The sequence below is a fragment of the Spermophilus citellus genome, assembly GCF_964194105.1.
Source record: "Spermophilus citellus genome assembly, chromosome: 7".
In the NCBI taxonomy this organism is placed as follows: Eukaryota; Metazoa; Chordata; class Mammalia; order Rodentia; family Sciuridae; genus Spermophilus; species Spermophilus citellus.
The window spans coordinates 120,789,237-120,815,244 of NC_138188.1; the positions used below are offsets into that span (position 1 = coordinate 120,789,237).

General features: G+C 43.5%; 1 pseudogene across 1 annotated transcript in view; it reads right to left on the minus strand.

The window, feature by feature from the left end:
- The window catches only part of LOC308653393 (splicing factor 3B subunit 4-like), a 110,526-nt pseudogene extending 89,278 nt beyond the window's left edge, over nucleotides 1–21,248 (minus strand). Inside the window, exons 1-2 of the transcript in view lie at nucleotides 21,068–21,248; nucleotides 7,845–7,903 (exon numbers count right to left, since the gene is read on the minus strand). The product of the transcript in view is annotated as a splicing factor 3B subunit 4-like (transcript). The remainder of the gene's footprint in view (nucleotides 1–7,844; nucleotides 7,904–21,067) is intronic.
- Between the last annotated feature and the right edge of the window lie 4,760 nt (nucleotides 21,249–26,008).

The following is a 26,008-nucleotide window of genomic DNA, read 5'->3' on the forward strand; positions in this document are numbered from 1 at the left end:
CTTGACCTCTCTGTTTTCTTTTTCCACTTAAAGGGAAAAAAAAAATCTATTGGTCAGGCTATTTTAGGTGAACTCACTGAAAAGACAAAAAAAAATTAAAATTAAAAAATAAAAAGAAGATCAATGTGAGGACGTCACAGCTATTTTTAGCTGGATCTCCTCTCCCTCCAGGACTCAGGCTCTATTTGGGAACCTTGTGTCTTGGTGGGCAGCCAAGCTTGTGCTTTTTCACAGAGTAATCCCCTGGCAGAGGGCAAAGGCTTCTGGTCCTTCTCACTGTTTTATGGAGAGCCTTAGTCCGTGACAGTTGTGGCTTCAAGCTCCCAGTCTCCCACAGCTCAGCGACTTTTCTAGGATGCAGACCACTGAGCAATTAGGACCCCAGCTCTGCCCCTCCAGGCTGCAGACACTTGCCAGCAGAGCAACTTTCAACAAATGAATGAATTTGCATTCCGGGTCACGTATTGTTATGGAAAATCACCCATTATAGGTTGGCCCGAGGATCCTGGTTAACTGGAGGCTTTGTGCCTAAATCCAGACCCAGAAATTCATGTGCACTTTTAACTCACATAAAAGAAGTTACCTCGATTTTGAGATGGATCACCCTGAAAATTGGGGGAAAGAACAGACAGAAATAAATGGAACTGAAATCTACCTGGGACCAAACCTCAGGGAGCTGAGAGGCTGGTCAGCATGGGCAGGGATGAGATTCCATGTGACAGGTGATCGGTCATAGCACAAGATCTCAACAAAATGGACACAGGGTGCGGGACACAGATCTGGTAATCTCACTCAGAGAAAGGGCCACTAAGAATGGCAAAGTCTTGGATCCCAATTTCTAGTTAGAAGCTGAAGGAGTGAGAGATTGCTGGGAATCCGATCTCTCTCAGCAGGTCGAAGGGCAACAGATGGATTTCATCATCAGTAAGGCTGAATGGTCATCCACAGAGGGTAGTATTCTGGGGGGACACATGGATGATGTATTTATTTCTTCCAAAGTGGAAGTGGCTTTTTTCTCTGAGCATAAATATAATTTATGTGCATTATGAATAATAATAAAAAAAAATCATCCCAACACCACCACCCAGAGATCACCATAGTGACCATTTCCAGGAATAACTTTCAGGCATGGGCTCAGATACACATGTACACAAACACACTGAAGCTTACAGAATTCTTGAGGCATGGTACAATCTTGACTGTGGGAGTCCTGGTTATTTGCTTTTTTGTTTGTTTGTTTTTGCTTTGAGCGTTTTTAATTAATTAATTTATTTTTGGTACCAGGGTTTGAAACTCATGGGCACTTCACCCACTGAGCCATGTCCCCAGCCCTGTTTTGGATTTTATTTAGAAACCGGGTCTCACTGAATTATCTAGCACATCATAGTTATTGAGGCTGGCTTTGAACTCGAGATCTCCTGCCTCAGCCTTCCGAGCTGCTGGGATTATTTGTTTTTGACTCAATGAGAGAAGAAGAGCGGCCTAGGTTTCCAGGGAGTGGCAGGAGAATGAGTTACTTCCTCCCATCCTTCCTTTCTTTCCGTTTTCTTCTTCCTCCTCCTCCTCCTCCTCCTCCTCCTCCTCCTTCTTCTCTCTCCCCCTTCACCCTCTTTCTAGTACTTGCAATTGATCTCCCACTGAGTTGCATCCACGGCCCTTTTTATTTTTTATTTTGACATGGAGTCTCACTAAGTGGCGAGGCTGGCCTTGAACTTGCAATCTTCCCATCTCAGCCTCCTAAGTCTCTGGAATTCCAAGTGTGTGCCACTGTGTCCAGCACTAGTTTCTTTTTCTTGACATCATCTACCATACTGCCAGTCTAGGCTCACTTGTCTGTCTGGAGGGAGCTGCCTTCCTTTGGAGATGCACTGACCCAGCTGGGCCTCTCCCCATCCTGTCTCTGGTGAACCCTGCTCTAGAGCTGGGCATGGAGGACTTTTGTTAACTTTTCCCAGAGCAGCTAGGAGACCCCTTCTCACTCAGAGACTGCAACCCCAGGTGGATGCCACCCTGGAGGGGGTCAAGGGCTTCAGAAATGAAAGATCTGGATCCAAGGAATGGCCATGATTTAAAGGGGCCTGTTGACTGCTGACTCTAGTAGTCCTAGTAAGATTAGGGCTGGGGTTGTAGCTCGGTGGTAGAGCGCTTGCCTCGCTAGTGTAAGGCCCTGGGTTAAATCCTCAGCACCACATAAAAAAAAATAAATAAAAATAAAGATATTGGTCCATCTACAACTAAAAAAAAAAAATGAAAAAAAGAGAGGAAGATTCTCTGAACATGAACTCTGCTTTCTCAAGACCTGCTGCTTGCTTCTCTGAGTCATCCTCTGACCCTGGGGTCATCCAGTAATGGTGACAGTTAACACTTGTTGACTACCAACTTCACCTAAAGTATGTCATTTAGTGTTATCCTCATTTCACAGCTAAGAAACAGGCCCAGAGAGGTTAAGTGGCTTGCCCAAGGTCACACAGAAGGGGAAGATGTGACCCCATGGCCATGTCTACTTGACTCCAGAGACCAAGTGCTTCATCACTATGTTATGGTAGCTGCCTCAGCAGTGTCAGGTAGTACAGTTTGTGATGGTTAATTTATGCCAACTTGAGTAGGCCATGGGATGCCCAGATTAATCATTCTGAGTGTGTCTATGGGGGTGTTTCTGGATGAGATTAGCATTCAAATCAATGGCCTCAATGAATTGTCCTTCTCAGTGTGGCCCAGCCTCACCCCAGCTATTGAGGCCTGGGTGGAACAGAAAGGCAGAGGAAGGCAGAGTCCGCCCCTTTTTGCTTTCTGTCTCCAACTGGGACATTGGTCTCCTGTCCTCGGGCTGGATTTGCGCCAGTCCTCTGGCCTACAGTTGGGCTGGAGCTATGCCACTGGCTCTCCCGGGTCTTCCGCTCGCTGACTACAAATCTGAAGCTCAAACTGGTTTAACTTTGTCAGGGGGAGTTTCTTCGGTTTGGCTCCGAGTCCTTTTGACACCACCTTGGCCTGATAAGACGTCCCAGGCTGCTTTGGCATATCTCCTTCTGCAGACCTGTAACCTGTCATTTCTCAGAGGGACCTTGGTTCCTTTGCATGATAAGTACTTTAGGGACCACAATCTGGGCATTAGAGATGCGACCCACGTGACTTCTGACTTCACCTACAGAATCTCATTTGGTGCTCACGGCTCATCTGTTATTTCAGGCAGCTTTTCCACCGCTTTGACCCGAAGGAAATGTTTATTTGGGGCTCACAGTTTCAGAGGTCTCAGTCCACAGAGAGTTGACTCCATTCCTCTAGGCCTGAAGTGAGGCAGCACGTCAGGGTGGAAGTGGGTAGCAGAAGAAAGCACCTGGGACGGGGGGGGGGGGGGGGGCCCGCGGGGGGGGCGCTGGGGGGGCTTCCTCAACAAGGGCACGCCCCCAATGACCCACCTCCTCCATCCATACCCTGCCTGCCTACAGTTACCACCCACTTAATCCCTATTAGAAGATTAATGTCCTGATTAGGTTGAGGTTTTCATATTTCAATCACTTTACCTGGAAATTTCTTGGATTGTTTCACACATGAACTTTTGGGGCACACCTCATATCTAAACCATAACACCATGAACTTGTGTTATTCTCATTTGACAGCCAAGAAACTTAGGCCCAGAGAGAAGGAGCATCTTGCCCAAAGCCACACAGCAGGGAGAAAGGTGACCTCAAGTACATGTCTCCTTGACAGGCTGCTAGATGGTGGTTGTTTCTAGTTCTTTTGAATGGACTAAGGAAATGTGGACTTTTACTGTGACTAAATGCAGAATGAATTCATATTGATAATTTAGTTTAATTTTAAGACTACCACTATATTGTGGGACCATCTGATATTGTCATTTCTTTAAGTCACAAATACTTAAATACGGGGAGTTTTGATTGGTTCACTCTGATATATTCATACCCCCCTTTTTTAAAAAAATAAATGGCAATATGTGACACCTACTTTCCTCCCCCCCTTTTTTTAATGTAAAATAATAACTTTTGTTTACTTTCTAGGCATCCTAGACAAAGTTCTAGTATTCCTAGAAATCAGTTAAAAAAATCAATAGAAAATACTCAAAATACTCAAAATACTCATCTTAGCCAATTTGGACAACTATAACAAAGTATCACAGGCTGGGAAGCTCATCAACAACAGAATTTACTTAAATTTATTCCTCACAGTTCTAGAAGCTTCAAAGTCAAGATTCAGAAAGATTTATCTGGTAAAGGCCTCTGGTTTGTAGATGGTGCCCCCCCTCTGGCGTCCTCACACTGCAGAAGGGAGGCAGGAAATCCCTGAGGTCCCTTCCACAATCCCATTCATAAGGGGTCTCCACTCCTTCCAAAGGCCCCACCTCCTAATACCATCACTGGTGATCAGGCTGCAGTATGTGAAAGGCAGGAAGGGACACCAACATTCAGACTCTAGGGGCTGGGATGCAGCTCAGTGGTGGAGCAATTGCCTGACATGCTCAAGGCCCTGGGTTTGATGTCCAGACCCACATAAAAATAAATAAATGAAAGATTGCAGACTTATTCCCTTAAAAAAACATTCAGACTATAGCATTTATCGACATATACTTTACATAAAGGAACCGATAAAAATATGCTCAGCTTTACTCCAACTAAAAGAAATGTCAATGAAAACTACCAAAATATACTATCTTTTCACAGTTGATAACTGATACTCTTTGGGTAAGTCTTTGAAGAAAGAATAACTCTCATCCATTGATGGTAGAAAATGGAAGTTGGTATAACCACTGTGGAGTACAATTTGGCAATATTTACCAAAATAAAATAATAAAAGTCAGCAATTCAACATCTAAGAATGTACCTTATTAATTATACAAGCATAAAATGACACATGAATAAGGTTATTTACAGGTTATAACAGCATTGCTGTTTGTAAATAGCAAATAAATGGAAGTGACCCAAATGTCCATCCGTAGAGGACTAGCTAAATAAAATGTAGTTTAAAGAGAATGATGAATCTATGTTCTTTTTTTAAATTTTTTATTTATTTTTTTATTGGTTGTTCAAAACATTACAAAGCTCATGACATTTCATCTTCCATACATTTGATTCAAGTGGGTTATGAACTCCCATTTTTTTTACCCCAAATACAAGTTGAATCTACGTTCTGAAATGGAAAAATCCCCAAGAAAATCAGAATTGTAAAACTATACTCTAAAACTTTTGTGTAAAAATGTGGAGGGAAAAAATGGAATGTGCATTTGCATTTTTTTCATGTATACTAGGAAAACTTTAGAAGAGACCCCCCGCCCCCAAGCATTGATGACTGTGGTTACTTGAAGCAGAGATGGGAATTGTGTGGATGTGGGCCAAGGATGGCAGACAGACTTTTTGATACATATATTTACATATTTAAACTTTATAAACTGTGTGAACCATTACAGATTCAGAACTTTTTTCTTTCTTTCTTTCTTTTTTTTTTTTTTTAAGAGGCAAGTAAAAAAAGCTAAAAAAAAACTGATGCCCGGGCTCAGCTTCATTCCTGCAACCCGGTTAGCATTCACCATTGGCGACCTGGAGAACGAGACCTCTACAAACCACAGGCACTGAACCATGCCACACATGACTAACAGAAATAAATTAGATTTGTGAAAAAAAAATAATAACATAATTAAGAAGGGAGAGAACTCGAGGCTGATTTTTTTGCAAAGGGAAATCATAAGCTCATTAATTTTTACAAGTTATTTGAGTGTTAATTAAGTATCCTGTCATTGAAGTAGAGTTTATCTTTTGAAAGAAAATTGCCAAGAGGAGAATAGGAAATAGTGTTTGCCCACTGCTATGGCTGAAATTCAGGTGGTGTCCCCTGAAGGGCCATATAAGAAGGCTTGGTCCCAGGGTGATAGTGTTGAGAGGTCCTGTGGACCTTCAAGAAATGGGGCCTATCTGGGTGCAGTGCAGTGATACACACCTGTAATCCCAGTTACTCAGGAGGCTGAGGTAGGAGGATTGCAAGTTCAAGGCCAGCCTCAGCAACTTAGTGAGACCCTGTCTCAAAACAAAACAAATAAAAAGGTCTGGAGATTTTTAATACTGACTCACAGACTCAGTAGTAGAACACCCCTATTTAATCCCCAGTACCATAAAAAGGAAGGAAAGAGAAAGGAAAAGGAAGAAGGACAGGAGGGAAAGAAAGAGACGGCAAAAGAAAAGAAAAAGTGGGGACTAGTGGGTGGTCCTTAGGTCATTGGAGGCATACCCCCAAAGTGGATGGTGGTACCCAAGTGTCTCTCTGTCCTTCCTTTCTAGCTCAAGATGTGAGTATTCCCTCCAACAGATACTTTTACCGCAATGTTCTGCCCTTGCCAGAAACATAAACCAACAGGGCTGCCTAATCTTGGACTTGAACCTCCAGAACATGATCCAAAATAAACTTCTCTCTCTTTTTTTTCATAAGTAGCTTGTGTCAGGTATTTCATTATAGTAATGAAAGGTCTACTACTACACCCACCATTCTTCTCAGTGAACATACTTCCTGCAAGATTTTTTTTTAACCTTTTTTGTATCCTGTATATTCTGATGAGCTTCAGGTAGTTCTCCACCCCTTTCTCTATGTTTTGGACTCAAAACAATCTACTGGGAATCCCCCACATATCTCACAGACTTCCCAAACTCGGCCTGCCCAGAGCTCAACTCAATACAATAGTTTCCCCAATTTGTGGTTTTGCTTTTCATGGTTTTAGTTACCTGTGGTCAACAGTGGTCCAAAAATATTAAGTGGAAAATTTCAGAAAGAAATAATTCATAAATCTCCAAGTGTGCCCCATTCTGAGCAATGGGATGAAATCTCACAGTGTTTGGCCCCTTTTCACCCTGAGTGAAAATCATCCTTTGTCCACGATACCCATATTGTACGTACTACTCACCCATTAGTCACTTAGTAGTCTTCTCAGTTGCCAAATTGACTTCCTTGGTTTTGCAGTACTTGTGTTCAGATAATTCTTATTTTACTCGACAATGGTTCCAAAGTACAAAAGTAGCAATAGTAGCAATTTGGATGTGCCAAAGAGAAGTCATGTTCTCTTTAAGTGCAAAGACAAGTTCTGTACTTAGTAGGAAAAACATGGTAGACATAGGATTTAATACTGTCTGTGGTTTCAGGTATTCTCTAGGATTCTTGGAATAGATTCCCACAGATAAGGGAGAACTATGGTATATGTCTACAAAGTCTGGTCTAGATGACTGTGGATGGTGCCTCTCCAGTATCATCTACCCAGTTCACTAATTAGGAAAGTGAGGCTGTTTATTCTTCCTCTCTTCCAATTATAAAATCTCAAAGATCTTGCCTCCTCCATATATTTTTCACATTTTGATAAATCCTTTTCTTCTCTTTTTACCCATTACCACCACCACCTCCATTCCAGTCCCACTCTATCTTGTGCTATCATAACAGCCTCCTAAGTGGTCTTCTAGCCGCTGGCCTGTCCAATCCATTCCTCCAATGTGTCTTCCATATTGGTGTCCAGATGACTTCCAAAAAAAGTAAGTCTAGTTTTGCCACCTCCCTATTGAGACTTTGTCATGTCTCCCCATTGCACATAGGATGAGGTTCAGTTTCCTTAGTGTGGCCTTTAGGTGAAATTGACTATGCTTCCCCGTGAACCAGGACTATTCCAGGTTAATACGACCATCTTGAGATACTAGCTGGCTAATGGTCTCTCTTGCCCTCAAATTATCCTGACTTAGATAATACATTATTTGGTCGCCTCAAGCCTAAATTCTTCTATAATATGATTTTTGTTTGCCTCTCCAGTATCATCTCCTACTACTTTGCGTTCCAGTAATGTGAAACTAGAGGTTTCCCACCTCATATTTCTCATCATTGGGCTTTTCTCCTTGTCTTTGTGTTGATTCGTTTTCTGTTTCTGTAACAAAATACCCAAGACAAATCAATTTAAAAGTGGGAAAGGCTTGTTTTACTCAGGGTTTCAGAGGTTTTAGTTGGTGATCACTTGGCTTCATTGCCTTTGGCCTGTGGTGATGCCATCCATCATGGTAAGAGCACATGGTGGAGGAAACTGTTCACTTCATGGTAACCAGGAAATGAAGAAAGAAGAAGGGGAGAGGCCAGGGCCCCAATATCTCCCTTCAAGATTATACCCCCAATGAGCTAACTTTTATCCACTAAGAGGTAGAGACCTAAAGGTTCCACCACCTCTCAAAAGCACCATAGTCTGGGAACCAAGCCTTAAACACGTGAACCCCTGGGGGAGGAATTAGCCAATCAGAGCAGTCTTCTCTGCCTGGAATGTTGGGACCCTCCTTCTTCCATACACTCATCTTTTCCTTTGAGACTAGCTCAGCTTTGCTCTGCACAAAGTTTTTCCTGAGTGTCTTCCTGGATCCGTGTGCTTACACGCCTACACACACCAAACAAACCTCATACACACAAATACACCACACCCACATACCCACATGTGGCTAGTTCATTTCTCTGTATCCGTTGTGTCTTTAGCAATCTCTGTTCCTGAATTTAGTAGACTGCATTGTAATTGTCAATACGCTCATCAACGTCAATGCCAATTGTCATGGCCTCCCCTCACCAGATGGAAGATTCTTAAAGGAAAGGACTTTCTACCTCTAGAACTTGAAAAGTTCCTGGATTCCAGGCAGAGCAGGCCACAAGAGTGAAAGCACAGTGGTCGAAACCAGGAGAGGATGTTTGGGGAACAGAAAGAAAGTAGATCTGTGTGGCTGGGGCAGAGTGAGGAGGAGAGTCTAGCACAGGATGGGGCCACTGGACAGGGCAGCCAGACCAGGAAAAGGCCTCTGGGCTTGGTTGGCACCCTGGCCACCAGACTACCCCGCACTGTGCTTGAGAGAGAGCAGTGAAGGTGGGATTTGAAGTCCAACCGACTTGACTTTGGCAGCTGTGTCTCTTCCATATCAACTAGGGTTAACGTTAATGTCTCCAAGTCTCAGTTTCCTTGTCTATAAGATGGACATAATGAAATTGTGGTGAGGAGGAAATGAGGCAAAACCTATTAACCATCTGGCACAGAGTCTAGCATATCAGTTTACTTCATTAAATTAGAGATATTATGATTATTTCTCAGGAGAGGTTGCGGAAGTTCTGAATGTGGAGTCGATATTCTCAGGGATGAGAGAACTTTCTGTGTTCTGAGAAGGGCTGAGAGGTGACAGCAGTGAGAAGACCCCTCAAGGTCAGAAAAGTGGTGCAAGTTCAGATTCTGCAAAAAAAAAAAAAAAAAAAAAATCCATTTTGCAAAAGCCAGCATGCTTTGTGCACAGCCCATCCCAAGCTCTGCCTGACCAGAAGCAGGCCCTTGGTCCATCAATAACGAACTGACTGAGTATAATTTTTTATCATGAGAATCAATAAGACAATCTGGTTCATTTGAAGACTCTCACCATATGGCCGCTTTTCCAGGAAGACATCCTTTCCATATCATGAGAGATCCTTGAGCAAACCTTCACGGGTACTCAGTCCCCCTCCCTCTAGAAAGACTGCATCATCTGCAAGTTACCTCTGATGCAAGAGTATTCTTATTCCAACTCAGCATTTCAGACATTGCTTAGCTTCCAGGGCCCCATTCCACAGTTTTAATGAGCTCAAGCAGGAATGAAGCAAAACTACCTCAAGCAGAGACCCGGGAAGGCTCTGATGCCCAGCGATTGTCCTGCGGGGCTGTCCTGTGGGGCTGCCCAGGGTGGCTGGGGTGCTAAGAAAGCACCCAGGTGGCATTGGGTACAAATCAGACCACATTTTTACAGTCACCTCAGCTTTTCAGTGTGTATCTCCTGCATGACAGATGGGGACAGGAGTTCATATGTAGGAAATCTATTCAGTGGTGATCATTGCTTTATTCCCCAAGCATTTTCCACCCAGCAATATGGTGTGGTTGAAAGGTATTCAGATGGGAAGTTCAGCTCTCGGGTCCTCATCTAGGCCTTGCTCGTTATTATCTGTGTGATAGTTGGCAAGTAAAGTTCTTCGTGTGTAAAACGGGCTGACAGGCTGGCTTAGTAGGGATAGTGTGAGAATCAAATAGGATAATGCCAAGTCTAGCCTAACACTTAGTAGGTACTCAATGCATGGAAGATTTTTTTCATTATTCTCTCCAATAACCAAGAGGAAATTGGTTTAATCAAAGCCAGATTTGAGAGCAACTATTTTCAAGGTGACACCGGACAAAGGAGACATCCATGCTGGTGTCAGAGTACCTTCAGTTGATTGTTGGGTGAGCAACTGAAGCAGATTCCTGCAGCCCACCCTCCCAGCCCCCAAGGGAAGCACATGCAGAGTATCCAACTTTTGCCAGCCCTATTGTCTTGGTTTTTGTTTTGCAGTGCTGAGGATCAAACTCACGGCTTTGTGTATGCTGAGCAAGCACTCTATCACCATGCCATGTCCCTGGCCCTGAAGTCCCTTTTGAAGAAGGACTGCAGGGCACTGAGCAGGGGTGTCAATAGGGAGAGTGTAAGATGACCGTCTACCTAGGACCATGAGGTGGGAGAGGGGTGGAGGGGTTGGTGCCTGCCTTTCCCCATCCTGATTTTCTTCACCTCCTGCTCACCACTGTGTTTTGGCAGTTTAATAAGGTTGCCATGGGAACAACCTGCATGGTGGAAAGAACAGAAACAAGCAGTCTGAAGATTTGGGTCTAAATCCTGGCTCTGCTGTATTCTGGCCATATGACCTTGGCCATGCTATTGAATGCCCAACACTCTTCTTCCATGACCTTCACTTCTTGAAAAACAGAGATTCTGTGCATTACCTGCCCATCTGGTACAGTTGTTGTGAGCTTTGAAAGACATGTATAGGTAATGAATTTTGTTAATGTACTCTCCAAACTCAGTGTAAACGGAGTTTTCCTAGATCTACCAGCAAATAAGACATCATTAACAGCTGCTAGTTTTATCTCACAGGCTGCTAGCCTTGCAACTCAAGATGGGCATTGACACCTATAAAGGGGCCCCTTAGGATTTCTCACATCCTGGGGATACCCCACAGTCAACCACACAATCTGAGTCTGAACAGGTGCACAACTTCTGCACCTGTTCTCCTCAGTGGTTAAGCACCCCTGTGTTCAATCTCTGGTACCAAAAATAAATAAAATAAAATGCTGGTGACAACCCACTAAGCCAATTTCACAACACACTAATGAGGTCTGACTTATGGTTTAAGAAGTCATGACCTACATAAAAACCATCTGGTAATAAGCTCTCTGGACTTCCTAGCCCCTCCCTTTAATTTTAATTCAAATCCACTTGTAGTGAATATTGGGACCTTGATGTCCTCCATCAGCATTTCAGCTAGAGCCCGTCTGTTGCAGGCCCTGAGGACTGTGTTCTCCTCAGAGGTGTCTAGGACTGCCTCCTGGGTCATATCTGGGGTATGGGAGTGCAGTGAGACCATCACCAGGGTCACTCCAATTAAATTGAAGACCACAGATGGGGTGTTGTTATTTACAATAGTAAAAGTAGTGATTCATAGCACATAATATTGTAGTAAGCATACCACCTTTAGCCCAAAGACATCCAAATGTTCCCAAGCACAACTGGATCACTCATAGACAGCTCATGAAAGTGTTTTGTTTTTCCCCCAAAATTCAATGCCTGAGGACTTTTGACTTTGGCTGTTTTGGATGAAGGCCTTGATGTGGAGAGAGACAGAGATGATGAACAGCAGAGATGGATACCTGTCTCCTGCTTGGCCTGGGGATTCGAATTCAAGCTCTAGGGAAAGAGGGGCTACAGAAGTTGTTCCTCTGCAAGTCTCTGTTGGCACCCCAAGGAACCCAGGGAATTGTGTGTGATGTGAGGTGGGGGCAGGAGAGAGGGTGCAGCACTGCCCTGGCTCTGAGGAGCATGCCCCCAGGGCACCACCAGAGCAAGTGAGGACCCAGGTATACTCAGGAGAACAGGGTCTCACTGAGTTGCTTTAGGACCTCACTAAGTGGCTAAGGCTGGCTTTGAACTCGTGATCCTCTCGTAATAATAAAAGTAGCCTCCTGAGCTTCTAGGATTACAGGAATGCACCACTGCACGTGGCTTGTCACCAGCACTTTAAAAGATGAAATAGGATAGGATTAAAATATTGGAGTGAATTACACATAATAAGACTAAGTATTGTTGCATGACATCTTTGTCTCTGTTGTAGAGATTGAACTATATGGAATTGCCATTTTTAGGTCAAAAAATCAAATATCTACAATTTCATATAGTTCATCTTAATAATATGTGTTTATTTGGCCATAATATGAATTTTTTTTTCTGTGAATTACAACTTGAAAAAAACTTTTGAAAAAGACTATTGTTTTTGGAGTCCAAAGATGTGCATTTTGATTCCAGCAGAACTAGTTGCTCCCTGTGCACTCTCAGCCTCAATACTTTTTTTCTTTTTGTGCACAATAAGGATGTTCAGACTAGTGTTGAGAATTGTGGGAGAGAACACATGTGGCAGCACATAGTAAGTACTCGCTAAGCATGAACAGTGGATACAAATGTGTGGGAGTCAGGATTCTCAACCTGCAAATAATAAACTTGATGCTGAGCAGCTGCCTTGGTCTGTTTTCCACTACTATAACAGAATACCACAATTGGGTAATTTATAATGAAAAGAGGTTTGTTTCCTCATAGTTCTAGAGGCTGGAGAAGTCCAAGGTCTATGGATCTACATCTGGCAAGGGCCTTCTTGCTGTGTCATCCCGTGGGGGAAGGCAGAAGGGCAAGCGATCAAACTTATAATGGACATTAATCCATTTCTGTGAATGGAGCTCTCATGACTTAAACACTTCACACCGGACTCCTCTTTTCAACACTGTTATATTGTGGATTAAGTTTCCAAAACATGTTTTGCTGGGGGGCACACTCAAACCACAGCAGCAGATACAGAAAAAAAAAATGTACCCCAGGAGCTGGGTGGCCTCAGAAATAACTAGATGGGGAGACTCAAGTCTCTGTCACTCCTACTCCTTAGCTCTACTTTCCTTTAAGAATGGAGCTCTTATTCAGCAAGAGGAGAGGGGAGCATTGCTGCCCACAGATCAGGTCTGTATCATCCCTCTAGTGGCTAACAGATGCTCCCAGAGAGGCACTGGGACCCAGATTGCTACACATGTTCATCTATAAGTGTGTCTCTATGACAGAGAGACAGGATGAAATCGCCTGTGTGGCTCAGCCTCCCCTGTGGTCAGAGGATAGGATTTTGCAATTGACCATCCCAGGAAAGACCTGGCAGGGCAGTTCCCAGAAAAAGAGGAAGTTGTTACCACCAGAAGCAGAGAAAGGAAAGAACACTGGTCAGACCAAGATGAGTAAGAGGATTTGAGGTGCCAGCATAGGGAACATGGAACACTATAACTGATTATGGGTGTCTAAGATGTGTATCCACAGAATATATACAGCTTACCCATGGGGCAGCCCATCTACTCTTATAACCTCTTTGAGCATGGCACTTGCCTGTAATCCCAATGGTTTGGGAGGCTGAGGCAGGAGGATTGCAAGTTCAAGGCTATCCTCAGCAACTTAGCAAGGTTGTAAGCAACTTGGTGAGAACCTGTCTCTAATAAAATAAAATATAAAAAAGGGCTGGGGATGTGGCTCAGTGGTTAATCACCTCTGGGTTCAATCCCTGGTTACCCCCCGGCTCAAAAAAAAGAAAAAAAAAAAGAAAAATGCTTCTTTCTGGTCACGGCAATATGGACCTCAGTGCTGAATTAGGCCAAGTGAAGGATGAGGGCTTTCATAAAGAACATACCCATTACCGAAAAGTGAGAGAAGAGATGGGAGCTGAGAAGATTTAAGGCTACCTGCAAGTTTATAATGCTCGTGACCGTGGTACCATGCAGACAAGTAAGTGAGTAACTCAAGAGGAGAGCAGACCTGGCAGAATCTGGGCAGAGGGAAGAAATGCAGGAGTGTCTGGTGCAGACCATAAACCTGGCGCAGGGAGGATACAGTCACACGGGGACTGGTGCCATTCAGATCTGCTGGAACGTCATTTGTCTAATGGTTTCCCTTCCAGACTATTTTAGCTGCTAGGGAATAAAGGAAGTAGATAAATTTTCTAGACCAAATTCTAAACGATAAGGAAGCTGAGATGATGACGTGGTGGGAGGCCTGGAATGGGGTGGAAATGAACTTGGGGAAAATGCTTCTGAGTAGCTCCCGATGACAGGGGAACGGACAGACACCTGTACGAGCCAAAGATCCACCTGGGACTGGGACAAGCAGATATCAGAGTGTTTGCAAATAAAGGCCTGATTTCATGACTGGGGAGGGGAGGCTGGGGAGGCTGGAGAGGGTCGGGAGGCTCCCGGAGGCTCCCAGAAATACAGTCCTGATGGCGTAAGTACAAAAAATGAAGAGGTGGTGGTGTCTGAAGAAACAGAAATGGGGATAATTCACATAAATGACAGATGAGTTTTCTGTTTACAGTGGAACAAAGTTCTCTAAAAAATCATTTTTAACTTCTTGTTAGCTTCCCAAATATCCATCTACAACCAGTGACCGTGCTGACAGTTTAATCTCTTTCTCTATCTCATACATATACAAGCACACACAATTACTGGTTCTCCAACAACTAGATTCCCTATTTCTTTAACTTCCTCTTTCTCTACTATTGACAGGAAACTTGGGCGGTCACTACTTTTTCCATCATCTTTGAGGTGTCATGCTATATTTGGTACATACACTAAGAAAGTCTATGTTATCTAAAATTCAAATTTAACTGGACATCTTGGGTTTTGTTGTTGTTGTTGTTGTGTTTTGTTTTTTTGTGTTTCATTGTTTGTTGTGTTTTCTGTTTTGCATGTGTGTGTGCACACGCAAAATCTGAAACTCTACTTCCCACCCCAGCCCCTCATTTTAGGAGGCTAAGATAATGGCAAGGAGTCTTGGCAGGGGGTGCATCTTGGGGTAGGGTGCTATGGTCAGATCTCACATCTGTGGGTTCTGGATCTGTGGATTCCACCAAAGCAGATCAACACTATTAGGAAAAAAATACACCTGTACCCACCATGTACACACTGGTTTTTTTTGTGCTTTTTTTTCTTTTCTTTTTATTTTTGGTCATTATTCCCTAAATTAACTACTGTTAGACTGTGAGTTGTGACTCACATTTTAAGAGATGAAATAGGATAGAATAGAAATATTAGGATGCATTACATGCAATAAGGTTAAGTATTGTTCTGTGATATTTTACATACCATGTGATTGTATTAGTTACTGTAAGTAATCCAAAGATGGCTTAAAGTATACAGGAGGTATACTGTACGTAGGTTACATGTACAGGACGTACAAAGGTTATATGCAATACTACACCATCTTATATAAAGGACTTAAGCACCCTTGGATTTGGATCCGTGGCGTAGTGGGCGGGTCTTGGACCCGTCTCCATGGATACCAGGGACAAATGTAACTCCAGGCTCCAGGGATTCCCCCGACTCTAAGAAGGGGAGGCTGCTGCTCCCACCCTCCCAGCCTCCTCATTCCATTTGGCAGTTCCTCTCCCACACTCTGAGCCCAGCCACCCACGAGGGAGGGGGACTTCTCAGTGCTGCTCTTTCAACTGTGCCACTCCTAGTAGGCTGGTTCCTTTTCTGTTTCAGAAAGAGCTGTGAGGAGCCAGTGCTTTCTCTCAGCACCCAAAGCAGGGGCATTGCTTCTGTGAGGAGGAGCATTCTTCTGTGGAAACCCTGCCTCTCCCGTCATTGGAGCCCCTCAGGATTCTCCAGGCCGGACCCTTCTTCTCTGCTTGTTAGCGTTAACACTGCACCTCTGCCTCCTTCCTCCTCTGGATGCTTGGTGGGGCCCCTCTCCCCTTCTTTCAGGCTTTTCTCCGTAGTCCATTAGATGGTTGTGGCAGGACACATTCCAATTTGCTGTGGTCTTCCAGAAACAAGCTGTGCACAACTAATCCCAGCATTGCAGGCTTGACTCTTGAGGAGGGGCCTCCAGGCCCATAGGGACAGGGTGTAGGGGGCAGCCTAGAAAGTCAAACACAGCCTCTGACCCTTGGTGTTAGGCTGCCTCACCTGTCCAACTCCCTTTTACCAAGTATCTATGAATTAGAATTATTTTATTTAGACATCTCTGTTCTCCCTCCCCCTAATCAAATACCCCTTAATTAGGATTAATGAACGCAATCATTTGGGTAACTGTGGAGTTCACATATACAGGATCCATAGTTGCATGAACAGCATTCCATTTCCTTCTTGTATAAGTTTTTCCAATTCAGAGCTAATAAAAAAGAATTGATCCCATGAAAAGCAAATCAAGGAGATCTTATTATATACTAGCTTAATGAAATTGAGAAGTCATTTGCTCTTAGGAAAGCATCTTATGTGTCTGGAAGAAATACTTTGAAGATGATAAATAAGTTCAGTGGGGTGGATGGATGGACATTTTTCCCCAGAGGGCTATTCAAGGATCAACAGATTGTCATTAAATTACCTTCGAAGGAGAGTGGGTGGTCTCAGTGATTAGAGACCCTTCATTTTCCTTAATCCCAGGAGGAGTGTAAGTCTGTGAAGGTGGAACTCTTATAAGAGGAGGAAAAAAAAAAACATGATGGGGTGAGGCTACCTAGGAAGAAGGAAAGAACTAAGAAAAGCAAACCAAAAAACTTCTGCCAGCACTCTAGCTACATGGGGGCTTCTGACTTAATGTAAATCAGAGGTGGTTAAGAGATGGGTTTTTGAAAGTAGCTTGGTGTAGGATATACAAGGTAAATCTGGCTTGTGTCTTCTTATGAAACCTTCAGGAAGAGCCCACATTGCTCATTGTGCTTTGGGTTGGACTAAGTCCTCTTAGAGAACCCAAAGAGATGCTGGGTTCTGCAAGTGGGTTGTACAGGGAACAAAGAAAACAAGACTGAGCTGGAAGACAAAGGGCAAGCCAAAGCGAGGACTGTATTTGTGAATTATTAGCCCTACTAGGTTAAGGAATTTATGTATCCATTAAAAGTGATGCCCAAAAATCAGCTGGGGGGCTGGTGGTTCAGAGGTACATGTTTGCCTAGTATGCTGAGGCCCTGGGTTCAATCCCCAGTACTGGGGGTGGCAGGGAACTATATTGAAGAAACTTGCAGAAAAGTGATGTCTATGAAGAATTAAAAAAAATTTTTTTTAGTTGTAGATGGACACAATACCTTCATTATTTATTTATTTTTATGTGGCGCAGAGGATGAAATCCAGGGCCTCACATGTGCTCCTCAAATGTTCCACCACTGAGCCACAACCTCAGCCCTATGGGGAATTTTTGATACTATGAGAAATGGTTTATGCTAAATGTTAAAATGAGAGTGCAAGGTTTCAATCATACATACTCTTTGATCTCAATTATGTGAAAATTATAGAAAAATGACCAGAAATGTACCAGAAGGTTAACAGCTGAGAGGGTAGAATTACAATGACATTTTTCCAATACTTTATACTTGTATGTACTTTCCAAATTGTATGAAATGAAAATATACTACTCTAACAACAAAAACAGAAGAAAAAAAAGCTTCTCAAAAACTCCATGTGATCAATAGAAACTTTGTATTTGACTCCCTCCCCCAGGAGTCTCTAATGGAACCCAGAAGAACCATGCTGGGACCCCCAGCAACCTGGGTGAAAGAAGAGGTGTGACTTAGTAGACAGAAATTGGAAAACCCTAATTCTGTTGCGATTGCTGCTCCTGAGATACAGATGGGCTGTCTTAGAGAATCCAGGACAGAGAGGACTGGCTGTTGTACCTGGAAGGCCAGGTGCGAAAAGTGTCTGTAATCCACATGATTTTCCATACACGTAACCAATGGCTTCAAGGAGAACCACCAACAGCACCTATCAGTATTAGACATGGCTCTTTGATGGCGAGCTTCTAAGAATTTTTCCCTGTTAAGCTCAGAATAGACATCCAGGGAGAGACTGTGAGACAGAGAAATTGAAGCTAAAACTCAATCATATTAACAAGGATAATATTGGGGACTATGAGAAAGTTGTAATTTGGAGGTCATTTTTTATGCTCAGGGCTCATTCCTTTTAATTAATTAGATCATTTATTCATAGATCCATCCATTCCTCCATTCACTCACTAAACATTTGCAAAAAGCAGTGTTCATGAGCCATCAGACTCATGCCAAATCTTCTCTCCTTGGTGGTGCTAAGGTCATGAGCACATTGAGGATAGTCATGATCTTCTCTAAGTCTGTGGATGATGCATATTGGTGACTTTAGGAGCTGGGAAGGAATTACCTCATAAACCCTCCTTTAAGTCATTCACACCTTGTCCCACTGCTTCCTGTTTCACAAAATTAGAGTTTAACATTGGAGAAGGTTGGGGTCACCAAGATCCATAGAAGTTTCTCCCGACCTGATTTTATTTGTATCTCCTAAGGACTGTATGTTGATATCAGTAGGAATCTGCTCAGGACTGAGCCCAGGAATTTAATAAAAATAACAACTGATTCCTGACATGGGCACAAAGCTTTAAAGGTGTCAATCGGCCTGTAAGTCCATTTTAAAATGTAGTCCCAACATGACGGCCGTGAGCTAGTCAGGAACTACACTTTCCATTTTTTCGAATGAGAAAACCAGCTTGGAGAGGTGAAGTCCTCTGCTCACAAATAGTAACAGATGGGACCTTCAGTTCAAGTCCTCGTCCTTCTTCCAGGTTCATGGCTTTTGGTTATTGCTCATCCAAAGAGTTGAGGCTAACTCCAAGGGAACAGCAGGCCTGTGGCATACGCAGGTATGGGTGCAGATGTGTAGGTATCGGGGGCAGGATGAGGCTGGGTGTATCAGCTTCCTATGACAGCTCGAATAGATTACCACAAACTCAGTGTCTTAAAAAGAACAGGAGTTCTTTGTATACTGGAAATTAATGGTCTATCTGAGGTGCAGGTGGCAAAGATTTTCTCCCATTCTGGAGTCTCTCTTTTTACATTCTTGATTGTTTCTTTTGCTGTGAAGAAGCTTTTCAGTTTGAATCCATCCCTTGTGGTGATTCTTGATTTTACTTCTTGTGCTTTAGGAGTCTTGTTAAGGAAGTCAGATTCTAAGCCAACATGATGTAGATTTGGGCCTATTTTTTTTTCTTCTATTAGGTGCAGGGTCTCTGGTCTAATGCCTAGGTCCCTGATCCACTTTGAGTTTTGTGCAGGGTGAGATGTAGGGGCTTAATTTCATTTTTCTACAGATGGATTTCCAGTTTTCCCAATACCATTTGTTGAAGAGGCTATCTTTTCTCCAATGTATGTTTTTGGCACCTTTGTCTAGTATGAAATAACTGTATTTATGTGGTTTTGTCTCTGTGTCTTCTATTCTGTACCATTGGTCTATGTGTCTGTTTTAGTTCCCATATCATACCATTTTTGTTACTATATCTGTAGTATCTCTAGCATTTAGAGAGAAATGCAAATTAAAACTACACTGAGATTTTATCTCATTCCAGTCAGAATGGAAATTATCAAGAATACAAGTAACAACAAATGTTGGTGAGGATGTAGGGGAAAGGCACACTCATACATTGCTGGTGGGACTGCAAACTGATATAACCACTCTGGAAAGCAGTATGGAGATTCCTCAAAAAACTAGGAATGGAACCGAATCTTGACCCAGTTATCCAACTGCTCAGTTTATACCCAAAGGACTTAAAATCACATACTACCATGAGACAGCCAAAAATGAATGGATAAAGAAAATGTGGTCTATATACAGAATGGAATATTATTCAGCCATAAAGAAGAATGAAATTATGGCATTTGCCAATAAACAGATGGAACTGGAGATTATCATGCTAAGCGAAATATGCCAATCCCAAAGGCCGAATGCTTTCTCTGATATGGAGATGCAAACTTACAATAAGGGGGAAGAGTATAGGGAAGAATAGAAGTACTTTGTATTAGCCAAAGGGACATGAAGGAAAGGGAAGGAGATGGGAAGAGGAAAGATAGTAGAATGAATTGGACATTACTATCCTCTGTGCCTATTTTGACTACATGACCAATGTGATTCTATATCATGTACAGTCAGAAGAATGAGAAATTATATTCCATATATGATTAATATGTCAAAATATATTCTACTGTCATATATAACTAATAAGAACAAATAGAAAATGCAAGCACTTTCCCTCACAAATGTAAAGGCAAGAAGTCCAAAATCAGCACTGTGGTGCAGAAATCAAGGTGTCCACAGGACCACACTGTCTCTGGAGGCTCCAGGGAAGAAGTTCTTCCATGCCTCTTCCAGCTTCCAGTGGCTGTTGGCATTCCTTGACTTGTGGCTACATCACTCGCTCCAATGTCCAAGGCCAGCATATTCAAATGGCTTCCCTCTGTGTGTCAAACCTGCTGTCTCTCCTAATTATTTGTGATTGCATTTAGGGTCCTCCTGCATAATCTCCTCATTTCAGAATCCTTCATTTAATCACATTCACAAAGACCCTTTTTTTTTCAAATAAGGTAACTAACTTTTCCAGGTTCCAGAGATAGGAACCTGATATCTTTTGGGGGTGGGTGGGGGACTTTATTTAGCCTACTACACTGGACTGAGGGCTTGCAGGCTACAGTGACCTCTTCTGTCTCTGGGTAATTGCACAGTGAAAGCTGAATATACTTGTGAAAAAGGAAATGTGATATGGTGACAAAAGAATTCTGGGAAAACTATGTGGAAGAGGGCAAGACTCAGATAGCCTTCCTTAAATAGCATGTTTGGTCACTGCAGCCTCAAGGCGTCTATTGATTCTGTCTTAGATATGCCCCTCCTGCCCATGCGCCTGCAGAGTTGGCCCAAGTTCCCAGGCTCTTAGCCTCTGTTCTCTCCAATCAAATCCAGGGAAGCTGAGCTGGCTCTGCAATCCTGGAATGTCAGAGTCAGTCAGGTCCCTAGGGATCACACTGACCAGTCCCCATTCCGTCCTTCACTGGTGAAGAGTCGGATGCTTAGTGAATAACCTGGTTTACTGACCCCCCTTCCCCATAGACTGTACTAGCATTGAGTTTGCATTTTTAAAGGGCCAGCAGAGTAGACCCAAAAAGGCCTCAGCTCTAGGAACACCAGCATCAAGGCAGTAGTTACCAGGATCCACTGAATAGGTGGAAATCATCTTGGGAGAAAGACAGCTGTCTGTCCGCTCCTTCTTTGTCCTTTCTGAGCCTGGCTGTGGTGCTTCTCGCTCATCCTTCCTGGGGCTCTGGGCGATCTGTCTTTCACTCTCCCATATCTGGTCCTCCTCATTTGCTGAAGTCTCTGCCTCCATCTTAGCCTCTTCTCCCTGGCCTTAGCTCTCAGTCTGGAGGTTGAGGCAGGACTCCCTCTTACCCTCCCTCCCCTTCTCTCCTGGTGTTCTCAGCCTGCACTAGTATGGCCTCCTTGGCAGTGGCTCTTTGGCTAGTAAGATGAAACAGAGAAGCACAGTGGCTTCCCAGGACAAAGAAAAACAATTTTGGGGGGCGGGGGAGGAGGGTGGTAAGTTTAAGGCCTACAAAACTCTGAGAAAAATAATAAGGAAGGAAGTGGGGATTTGAGGGCGGAGGGTTTACCTTAGCTTCTCTGTTGTGGGTTTCACTTGCATGCATTTTTCTGTCACCAGAATGATGAGCAGTGGTGTGAGCATCCACTTGTGTAACAGACGCATGAGCACAGGAGCAAGAGAGACCTCCATTCCTTGGGTGGCCAGACTGAGCTGTACTTCTACCAAGTTCCAACCTCATTTACTAGCCATGTGACCTTTGGAATTACCTGTCCTCGTCTTTGAAAATCATGAGGATAAGGATATCTACTTCACAGAGTTTTTATGAAGCATAAATGAAATAATGCCTGTGAAATCCTCTGGCACAGAATTTTTTTTTTTTTAAGAGAGAGTGAGAGACAGAGAGAGAGAGAGAGAGAGAGAGAGAGAGAGAGAGAGAATTTTTTTAATCTTTATTTTTTAGTTTTCGGCGGGCACAACATCTTTGTTGGTATGTGGTGCTGAGAATCGAACCCGGGCCGCACGCATGCCAGGCGAGCGCGCTACCGCTTGAGCCACATCCCCAGCCCTCTGGCACAGAATTTAGTACCAGTTGACAGTCAGTAAATATTCATGGAATTGATATCCAGGTCATTTCCCCTCTGAAAAATTTTCTGATCTCCTACTTCAGGAGAACTGACCTGTCCTTAGTGACCCATTGGTACCTTATTTATGCCCCTGTCTTGGAACTATCACACTTAATTACGCTGCTCTGCCAGCAGCTGCCTGCACCCTTACGTCTCTCCCCCAGCTCTGAGCCTGGGCATTGAAAGTGCATTTAACTCATCTCTGTAATCCCAGTGCCTAGTACAGCAACTGGCTCATGGGAGATGCCCTGTAAATATTGGTTGAACTATCTTGAAAGGTTGAGGCTTTCTGAACATAAGCCTTTCAGTCCAGGATTTTTTTAAAAATTGATCATGCCCATTTTTACCTCTTATTTATTAAGATCAATGGCAAAAGCCCATTGAAAGGCATCTGGCTGTAGTAGCCCCAGGAGATTCTGCCAGCTCTGGTCCATCCTGGGCAGAAAGGCCTTATTAAGGGAGATCAAACTGTTTACTATGCTGGCAGTGCCTGGACTTGTTTCCCTCCCCCAAGCTGGTACAGTTTCCCATTTGATGCAGTCACATTCTTGAGATGGCAAAGGCTCAAATGAGAGCCACATACCTCTCCAACATTTCCCAAGGGACTGCCTCGTGGGCTCATGTTCCCTGAGAAGTCTCCTCTGGCTACAACCAGAGTCCTGTGTAGATGTGATGATGTATACTCAGGGAATCACATCTCAACTTGAAGCATCCTGAGGCCTGTAAGTGCCACAAGAGCCAGTCTCTCTCTCCCTCTCTCTTTCTCTCTCTCTCTCTTTCTCTTTTTAAATATTTTTTATTTGTTCTTATTAGTTATACATGACAGTAGAAGGTATTTTGATATATTATACATATATGGAGTAGAACTTCTCATCCTTCTGATTGTACATGACACAGAATTACACTGGTCATGTAATCATATATGGACTAAAAATTGGTGCAGCCAATCTGGAAAGCAGTATGGAGATTCCTTGGAAAACTTGGAATAGAACCACCATTTGACCCAGCTATGCCACTCCTTGGTTTATACCCAAAGGACTTAAAAACAGCATTCTACAGGGACACAGCCATATCAATGTTTATAGCAGCACAGTTCACAATAGCTAAACTTTGGAAACAACCCAGATGCCCTTCAGTAGATGAATGGATAGGGAAACTTTGGTATATATACACAATGGAACACTAGTCAGCATTAGAAGAGAATAAAATCATGACATTTGCCAGTAAATCGATGAAGTTGGAGAATATAATGCTAAGTAAAGCAAGCCAATCCCAAAGAACCAAAGGCCAAATGTTTTCTTTGATATGAGGATCTTGACTCATAATGGAGATAGGCGGAGGGAGCATGGGAGGAATGGAGGAACTTTAGATAGGGCAAAGGGGAGGGAGGGAATAAGTAGGGGGCAAGAGGGTAGGACTGATGGTGGAATGAGTTAGACATATTACCCTAAGTACATGTATAAAAACACGAATGGTGTGAAAATACTTTGTGTGCAATCAGTGACTTGAAAAATTGAGTTCTATATGTATAATGTGAAATGAATTGCCTTCTGCCATTGTGCATAACAAATTAGAATAAATAAATAATTTAATAAAAATAACTAAACGACCATTTTCAGAAACAGAAAAAGGTGATGAAAATAAACCAAAAACCAGCACAAGGAAAAAAATAAACACAAAGACTAACTTCAATGACACTGTACAGACCCGTACAATGTAGACGAAGTAGAAGTTTTCTGGAGAAGCAGGAGCTAACACAGGAACATTTAGAGTGGTTGGGTGACCATCAGGGAAATGAAGTTCCTAATAGGAAAAGCTCCAAAAAGGTCTTCAGGTGTAGACCACATCACTGAGAATTCTACTACACCTTTGAAGAAGGGTTAATACAAGCTGTATATGAACATTTCCAGGAAACAGAAGCAGCAGAGGGGACAATTCACAATGTATTTCATGAAGCTGGTATTACCTGGCCATGAAACCAGAAATGACGGTGCCAGAATAAAACTATGAAAGAAACCAAAATTTACAGACCCAATTCCATCGTGAATGTAGATACACATGTCCCTACACAAGGCACTTTATGGACAAGTTGAGGAAGACATATGATGGTATAGATTGATGTAGAATAATGATACAGCAAAATTCAACCCCCATTGATAAGAACTCTCAGACAGGTAGGACCAGGGTATGTTATGGAATAAATCATATCCCCCATAGAGATGCATAGGTTCAAAACTCCACACCTAAGGATAAGGTCTTTTTTTCTGAAGTGGCATTATTATGATGTAATTACTTATGATGGGGTCATAAGGGGCTAGGGTACGCTCTTGCTTTAGCCTGGCTTGTGTCCTTACAAGGAGAGCAGGGTGGACTCTTGATTCAGTGTGGCCTGCTTCCTGTGACCATCTTCTCTCCTGTTTAGTTGATGTTTGTGGCGAAACACTTTAGTATTTGCACCACTCACTGGAGTCTGTCCTCTAGATATTTCTCTGTAGCTCCCTTTCTTTGTGGTTCCATTTAACATGAGAAAGGGACATGACCCTGGTGTGAATCTGCAGCAGGGCAAATTCAGTAGTGTAGAGACTGCTGCTGCTGTGCCTCTCCATCCCACACCCTCAGCTGCTGATGTCACAGTGGTTACCTGTGTAGACACTGTGTGTTCAGTACCATAGAACACAGTTGGCGTTTTCTGCTACACGAATCTGTTGCATCTTGTAGAAAACAAAAGTGGCACTAGTTTTAATTGTCATGAATTTGCTTTACCAGAGATGTTTCTGCCTTCATAGAGATCTGAGTTTTAAATCTGGTGTCTTTCGGGTCAACCTGAAAGACCCCCTCTGACAGGGGACATCTGGTGGGGACCAATTCCCTGGGCTCTTGTCTGTCTGGTGCTGTGGTTGGAATGTGTGTGTCTATCCAAAATTCCTGTTGACCCTTCAACCTCAACATGATGGCATTGAGAGGTGGGCCTGGAGGAGGCGGTTAGGCCACGGGCTCCACCCATGGGATGGGATGTGTCCCTTAAGAGTGCTTCTCCAGCATGCACAAGAACCTGGTTCACTTCCAAGCACATCCCCAACACACACACACACACACACACACACACGTACTTTTGTCAAGCTGGGTGCAGTGGCATAGGGCGGTGTTTTAATGAGCTTCTCCATTGCTGTGGCCAAGACATCCAACAAGAACAACATAGAGGAGAAAAAGTGTACCTGGGGATCACGGGTCAGAGGTCTGAGAGCACACATGGCCAGCTCCATTGTTCTGAGCCCAAGGTGAGGCAGCCCATCAGGGAAGATGGGCCCAGCCGAGGAGAGCTGCTCACCTGAGGGCACCAAAGAGGCAGAGACAGAAAGAGGGTGGGGTAGGAGTACAGGGCGTCACAGGCCCAGAGCATGGCCCCAGTGACCTACCTCCTGCGGCCATGCCTCACCTGCCTACAGTGATCAGCCAGTCCTTTCTATGTAGGAGGGACTGATAAAGTTACAGCTCTCCCAATCCCACTTTTTCAGCTCTGAATATTCCTGCACTAGCACAGGAGCCTGTGCAGGGACACCTCACAACTGAACCATAATAGGCTGTAATGCTCTCATCTCAGGACACCGAGGCAGGAGGAACACACGTTGAAGCCCAACCTGAGGAATGTAGATACAAATTAGTGAGACACCGTCTTCCAAAAAATCAATAAATAAAATAAAATCAATAACATAAAAAAAAACCAGGAAAGTTGGGGGACTAGGGAAGTACTTCATCTGTAGAGCACTTTCCTGACATGCCTGAGGCCCTGGGTTAAATGGCCAGTATGTCCAAAGAACACAAAACACAAAACAAAACAAACAGAAAGCAGGACTTGAGAGAATTGGTCAGCATGTCTGCCCCTCCCATCATGTGAGGATACAGCAACAAGGCACCCGATCT